Source organism: Brassica rapa, chromosome A06 (assembly GCF_000309985.2).
Source record: "Brassica rapa cultivar Chiifu-401-42 chromosome A06, CAAS_Brap_v3.01, whole genome shotgun sequence".
NCBI classification, from domain to species: domain Eukaryota; kingdom Viridiplantae; phylum Streptophyta; class Magnoliopsida; order Brassicales; family Brassicaceae; genus Brassica; species Brassica rapa.
The window spans coordinates 12,810,117-12,817,780 of record NC_024800.2 but is presented as its reverse complement, the minus strand read 5'-3'; the positions used below and the strand labels follow the sequence as shown (position 1 = coordinate 12,817,780).

At 38.0% G+C, this 7,664-nt stretch overlaps 1 long non-coding RNA gene across 1 annotated transcript; it reads left to right on the top strand.

Moving 5' to 3' along the window:
• Window positions 1-967: 967 nt before the first annotated feature.
• Window positions 968-6,631, top strand: LOC117126036. Its single transcript, XR_004448572.1, has 2 exons — window positions 968-1,493; window positions 3,558-6,631. It is a non-coding gene; the product is annotated as an uncharacterized LOC117126036 (long non-coding RNA).
• Window positions 6,632-7,664: the final 1,033 nt, after the last annotated feature.

The window sequence follows — 7,664 nt, the reverse complement described above, 5'->3', positions numbered from 1 at the left end:
ACAGAAAATGGTTGACGGATGGACATAACAGTTTTGATGAACATAACAGTTTTGATGAACATAATAAGTTCTAATGGGTCAATAAATAAAGATAACGAATTTCAATGAGCTTCGCATGAGGAAACAATGCATTAAGTCGAATGTCTGGAGGAGTGTTACAAGAGTTAAGAAATTCATGAAGCACCGAGAAGCTAAAAATAGAAATGAAAGAATTGGAAAATCGAAAATCGGAGTTCAAAGGACAATAGACTTAGAAAAGTAGTTGTGGTTGGAGTAAAAGTTGAATTGGTCAGAGAATCCGTTACATTGGTCAAGAAATTACTTCTTCGATACTTTAGAAAAGATTATGGAATGCTATAATAGAAAGACTGCAAGTGATGTCGAAAAATAAACGAATAGCATGGGATAAAAAGCCAAGTGGTGATAATGCTTGAGAGGTGCTTAAATTTGAATTTGAGTTTTGAAAGAAGTAATGGTACGAGAAAATTCTTCGAGAAATTTAATGGGTTGTAAATGCTCGTAGTTCGACTTAGATCATCCTAGAAATCTCAGAAAAAAATAAATTCTAATTTTGTCTGGGAATTCAAAGTGACCAAGAATAACAAGTTCCGAAAATCCTGATAAGACAACAGCAAGTTCGGAATTAAAGGTGGCTCGTTCGGGTCTGTCTATGATGTGTTGGGTGTGTCCGAAAGCTGCTTGATGATGCAGCTGCCTGCTTGCCTCGTCCAAGAAAGTGGACATGTGTATCTCTTTGACTGGGCCACCTCCAAGCTGGTCATGTTGCACCAGGATTGGTTGGTTTGGTGGCTGGCTATATATCTGGTCCTTATTGGACATATTTGAGGTTTGACACTAAACTGCCTCTCATTGGCAATTTTGGGCAGTCAGGCCACCTTCTGCTTGCTACACACGACCCTAACCTTACCTGGCCTCATTCCCACCACCTATAAATAGATTTTCACCAATTAGTTCATTCACATCGAAAACCTGACCATAGGGATCCCGAGCGAATGTTCAAGTCTTAAGGTAAACCTTATAGTCTTTAGTTTTTTTAATAGAAAAATTAGTTTATAATTCATAGTTTTTATTTAGGTTTAGATCCTGATTCTAACTAATGAAACATCAGGAATCCATTCATTCTAGGATTATTTCGCTAGAAGCTCTGAGTCACACCCACTGGAGATAGAGGTGATAAGAATCTGATTGGACATCGTGTTAAGTACATACCACTAAATCGCCCATGTGAGTCTCGGTTAAGGGTTGTGATTGTTGAGTGTGAGGTAAGCGCCTGCAAAACAAGAGTATTGATTGATGCATGGCTAGGTTGCATGCTTAGTAATATGATGATTATGATGGATGTACTTGTGAGAAATATTGGGTTATATTATTCGGGTTCAGCTCGGGATGGGGGGATATAACATGTTAGGGTATTTGTGTGTAGGATCTTTGTGAGTACTACGGAATAATAGAAGAACTAATAAACAAGCATGGTGAATCCACGGACGTCCGAGTATCATGTTGTACATGTTGATCCCTTCGGCATATACCGGGAAAATGATTTCCCTGGCGGTCCGCTTGACCTCTCCGCTGAATCCTATGAGCGGAGTGACCTTGCGCTTTAGAGCGCCTTCTTCCAGTCCCAGGTCTCGGTAGGCAGCTTGGATGATGATGTTGCTAGAGCTCCCATTATCCACCAGTATCCTTCTTACTAGGCAGTTTGCCACAGTGAGTGATATGACCAAGGCGTCGTGGTGGGGAGCTAGGATCCTCTCCTGCTCCTTTGCGATGAAATTGATCTCATCCGTACCAAGGAGCAGGCGCTTTGTTTTCCCGGTCTCTTGACCGTCCTTGGCATTTTACGTGCTCTTCTTTGCGGCTGCATGACTTATGCCACTTACTTCAGAACCGTTAGAGATGACACAGATCACTCTATCCTGTCTTGGAGGTGAAGCATGCATAGCTTCAGTGGGATGGTTGTTTGTTTCCTTATTGAGGAGATTCTTGGCTTTATCGGAAAGGACCTCCTGGAGGTGTCCTTTCTTCAGCAGCTCGTTGACCTCAATCCTTAGTGCGATGCAATCTTCCGTCTTGTGACCATGGTCATTATGGAAGTCGCACCACCGGTTTGGGTTCCAGAAGGAATCAGGTGCTCTCATCTTCTGAGGCCACTTGACCTGTGGGCCCATCTGCCTCAGAACGTTGATCAGCTCTGGTTTTGATATAGCCAGGTCAGAGATGTCGGGTCATGTGGATACGTTCATCCCCTCGACTCTTTCTAGGGGCCAGTTTTGGAACATTTTTTGTCTGTTTGGAGACCTTTTGGTCTTGCTTTTGCTGAGCCTTAGCTGGACTTGCGACGTTTTCTTCCCACTTGAATGGTGCTCAGGGTCGGGATAATAGACCCCTCTTGAAGGCCAAAATTGCTGTAGAGGCATTGCATTCTGGGATGGCTACCTTTTCCCTATTGAAGCGAGCTATGTAGACGCGCAGCGGTTCTGATCGGTGTTGGAGAACGTCATAAAGGTCATCGGCGGTTTTCTCCAGCCTCCTACTGCTTGGGAATTGTTCCACGAACTTGTCGGTGAGGGTCGTGAAGGAGCGTATAGATCCGTTAGTAGAGTTGATATACCACTACAAGGCAGGCCCTGTCAGGGTCGAACCGAAGGCTTTGCACATGGCTGCTTCTCTCAGCCTTTTCTGGATTACTACAGTGAGGATCCGTTGCTTATATTGGGAGACATGATTATCGGGTCGCTGGTACCGTCGAGCATCCTCATACTGGGGAAGGAGAATTTGCGCAGCATCTCCATCAGTGTGATCTCCTCCGCGAAGGGGGTGTCGGCATAGGAGTTAAGATCGGATGGGAGGAGCTACATCCGGGAGCCTTTCGACCATTGATTGAATGGCATCGAACTTCTTGGAGAATACTTGCTCAAGATAAGAGGTCACCGTGGATTTTGACGCTTTTGCGGCTTCTATTGTCTCCTCTTCGTCCTTCATCTCAGAGTCGCTGTCCTCTCTTGTGCGGGTTCGAGTTCTCCTTGCTGTGCTGTCTTCAGTCTCCCTCTCCCTGTCTTGCGGTTGAGATAGTCGGGCTTCGTCACTTTCATCGGTGGGAGTGTTAAGAGGTTGCATGGGCAGAACCCAAGTTCAAAATTGACATTGTTTGTTGCCCGTCGTATGTAGGTCTTGATTCTCATCTTGAAGGATGAGATTTTCAGCTTCGATCTGGCTGAGATTCTCGGCGCTTTGCTCCTGTTGCTTGGAATGCTCGCCTACCGTCTCCTTTAGGTTTTGAACTTCTGAAAGGAGTTCAGGATTCTCAGTAGTTGTTTCCCGAGCTCTGAATAACTCGGTTACTTGGTTTTGAAGAGCATCGAGCTTGTAACTCGATCTCCCTCGGAGTAGCTTGAACGTGCTCATCGTTCTCTTCTATTCCCATCGTCATATAGCTAAGATTACTTCCCTCCTTCTAGCGCCAAACTGTTAGGGTATTTTTGTGTAGGATCTTTGTGAGTACTACATAACAATAGAAGAACTAATAAACATGCAAGAATCGAGACTAAAAGATGTTTTATTGATGATTTGAGCAAGAACTACAACGGTTGGCATATAAACCCTAGTTCTAGCCACCTACCTCTAATCTATTAGTCTATGTATGTCGATCCCTTGTTCTAGGGTATGGGTTCCCCTTATATAGTCGAAGAGAGGTCGGTTAGGTAGGTTAAACTCTTCCATATTCGGAATTTGGAACCGGATTCCCTCCTTGCAGGAACCTGGAGGCCAGTATCTTGCCCGAGCCCTAGAGAATATTCATACCGGTGTATTTTTCTCCAACGTAACATGTGAGTGATATATTGATGTCGTGATGTATATACTTGTGTGATTGCATTATATTGTTCAGGCCTCGAATCAAAGGTTATAACATATTGGGCATGTTATAACGGGGAAATCTGTTAGGCCACAGACTCCCGGTTAGGAGTGGTCTATTAGGGTAGAGTTATTGATTCCACCTGAGTGTCGCCTTGTTCGGGGCGTACCAAAGTTAGTTCCAGACATGATGCGAAGAAATGTGTGATGGGGCTAGTTATCCTTGACTTTGTGGCTGCATGATGATGCATCAGTGATATGCCTCTCCCGTCAGATTTTTTAGACTTTGTGTGTAGGGTCTTTATCGGTGGATATGAATCTTCAGTCAGATTTTTGAGACATTATGGGAGATAATGTATCATGTTGGGTTAACCAATGGCAAGAGGCAGCCTCAAATATCAATGATAATCTAACCACTCGTGAAAAGTAGATGGTTGAGTTACTTATTGTTTATTTTTTCATTACATATTGCTTGAAATATTTTGATCATTGCTGCATGATGACTGATGCATATTAGGGGAAATTGTTAGAGAATCCTGACCATTGCTCATTAGAATTTTTTTTTTTTTTTTGCAGGAAACCATAGGGGTATCTCGGGTTGAGAAGGAGCAGTGCTCCTCGCGTAGTGTTTATGCCTTTTGCAAATAAATATGTATTGTAATATGTAATTAATATTGAAATTGGTGCACCTTGTATATTTTTGATGTAGTTTGAACCTAAGTATTATATGATATTAGTTCTAGTCTGGATGAACCAACTAACGGTTTCAAACTCGGAGTGTCAAGCCTTAACTTAAAACCGTTAGGAAGCCAATTATGAGAGATTTTACCTTGAGATTGCAGATCTGATTTTGGAACCTCAGGTCGATGTTTAGGCATGTGGTAGTTGCATCTTTGATCTGTTTAAATTTATTTAGTTCATCGTTCATGTTTTTGTTTGATTGTTGTACCATATATTAATCAACTTTAACTTAAACCAGATTGGGGGTGTTAAAATATAGACCTGGTTCTCGACTTTGGCTAGATTGGGGCCTTGGTCTTTCTCGACCAGCTCACCATATGGCCAGTTGGGTTGATCTTGTCCAACTCACCGTATGGCGACTATGATTGCACCTTATCAACGTCATGCACTCTCGTCTCGTCTTCGTAGTTTTCCCCTTTTAGCCTTGGCTATACTGTCTCTTGTTTCGTTTTGATTGAAGTTACCGTTGAAACTTTACAATAAAAACCGCAAAGACTTGTTTCTCGAATCAATCATATAAAACGATAACAGTTAACTTAACACCATAGTTGTCTCGATTATACGATTGGTTTCCGCTATTTCGTAAAACCAACATCGTACAGAAGGCGATTTCTTCAAAAGAAATAGTAAAAGCGTTTTAGTCGAAAAACGGTCCAAAGGGGTCTAAAACGCGGCAAAAGCCCACTTACGATTTCATTATGAGAATCAGCCCAATATCACCGTGACAGTTTATGGAATATTCACGAAAGATGATAAATATCAAGTTTCAAGAGATAATCGTGAAGATCAAGAAAAATGGAATATTTTTTCGAGAAGATAACCTCGACCTAGGAGCAGAAAAGGGAAGCCAAAACCGACCTATAAGGAGTATATAAGGGATTCCAATGCGAGAGGCGCATGGAACGATTCTTTAAGACTCTAGAACTGCCTTGCACTTAGAAAACTTAGGCTTTATTCTCGACAAATTTGGTTTCTATGACTTACACTCATACTAGACGAACTCGCTCAGGCAGTTCGATCTCTTGTTCAAATATTTCTAATTGAACTACGTTCGACTTCATCCTTGAAAAGAGTACGTAGGCAACCTTTCATAAGGTCCAGTCCCAAATCTTACAAAACCTTTTCGTCTTTTTCGTCTATTGCTAAGCGAGTTGCGGCCACATAGGTTTTTCTCGACACATGTGGTAATGCTATCAAACTTAGTCTCGTTTAATTTCTCGTGTTGTACGTTTTCCTTTGTAATCATGTTTCCAGACAACTTTTGTCTCTGGAACGCTTATACACAAATTCGAAATAAAGATCTATTATCCGTTTTGTTATCTTTCCATTTTTCCGCTTTTATTTGGTCAGTTATCGTTGGCTCTCGTTGAGAATTCGGACTTCAAGAAAAGTAAGGTTTTCTTTGCTTTCCTCCATTCACTAAAATCTACAGTGTGAATTTCGGTTTCCACATGAACAACTCCTCCAGATTTTCATTCTCTAAAGGATAATTGTATCTTCTATATCATTATCTTTATAGTGAATATTCACATACTTATAAAAAGAAAAAAATATATGTACTCAATATGACCTCTTATAAAAATACATAACTCAAACAATTTGTGACAATCTAATTGTGGGATGAAGACAAATCTATCTATTTTTTTAGCGTTGTTGAAGACTAAACAACTTTAAGCTTTCTTGCATGTGCACTAAATAACTTTTCTTTTTAAATCGTTTGAGCATTTTCCATGAAAAAATATGCTACTCTTAAAATCATTATTGTACAAAGGAGAAATAGTGAAAAGTTGACTGTAAGTGTCCCACGTAAGACAACTGGAGACATTTTCTTAGAAACTGACTTGGCTTTTTTATCCCCGGAGACCCATAAGGCAAAAAGTCTTCCTTTTTTATCCAACATTCTAATAACGAAAATTTAAGAAACCAAATTCGCCGCCAAATGAAAAATAAAAACAATAAATTTAATATTTCAGTGACGAGGACAAACCATGATCCAGAAATAAAAACAAGCGTATGCTCAAATACATTTGTAATTTTTTTTCTATCAGGATTTTGAATTTTTATATAGATTATTTCGTAAATCATCAAGTAGATCTTAGTTTTGGTAGAAAAACGAGTGACCATAATCAGGAGTATCCCTGGACTAAGCAAAGTAAACCATAGACCATGAGCTCCGTTTCTTTATATTTTTTTGCCAACTTTTTATTTTGTCAACAGCTCCGTTTCTAAAAAAACCCAATTCTAAATTTTTTATTATAAATTCTATAGTTAGTCTTTCTATTTTGTTTAGGTAAAACACATAAAAATAACAATGTCAACTGAATTAAATCAGGCCCACTTTAAAAATCTACACTATTATTTACGAAGTAAATTTTTGAAATCGAACTCTCACGTTAAAAGTTAGAGCGATTAATATCGTTTATACCCTTAATGAATAAAATCTCTAACTAAATTAAAAAAATAAAAACAAAATTTTAATTTATTTGATTAGATAATTGATTAAAATTAATAATAGTAACAATTGTCTAAAATCTGAAAATATAATTTTAAAAAGAGATAATTTATGTATATATTGTATTGTTATCTAAAAAAGTCTTTTAGTAAAAATTTAAAAACATAAATTATATAACTAAATATTAATCAAATAAAATTCTTAATTATATAATTAAAAATAGAATATTGAATTATCCAAAATCTAAAAATATAATTAAAAAAAGATAATATATATATATATATATATTATATTGTTATCTGAAAAAGTATTTTAGTAAAACATAAATTACATAATTAAATATTAATTAAATAAAAATTTCAGTTATATAATTAAAAATATAAAACTAAATTTTGAGAATCGAGTTCTCACGTTAAAAGTTAGAGCGGTTTATATCATTTATACCCTTAATGAATAAAATGTCTAACTAAATTAAAAAATAAAAAAAGAAATTTTAATTTATTTGATTAGATAATTGATTAAAATTAATAATAGTAAGAATTTTCCAAAATCTGAAAATATAATTTTAAAAAGAGATAATTTATGTATATATTGTATT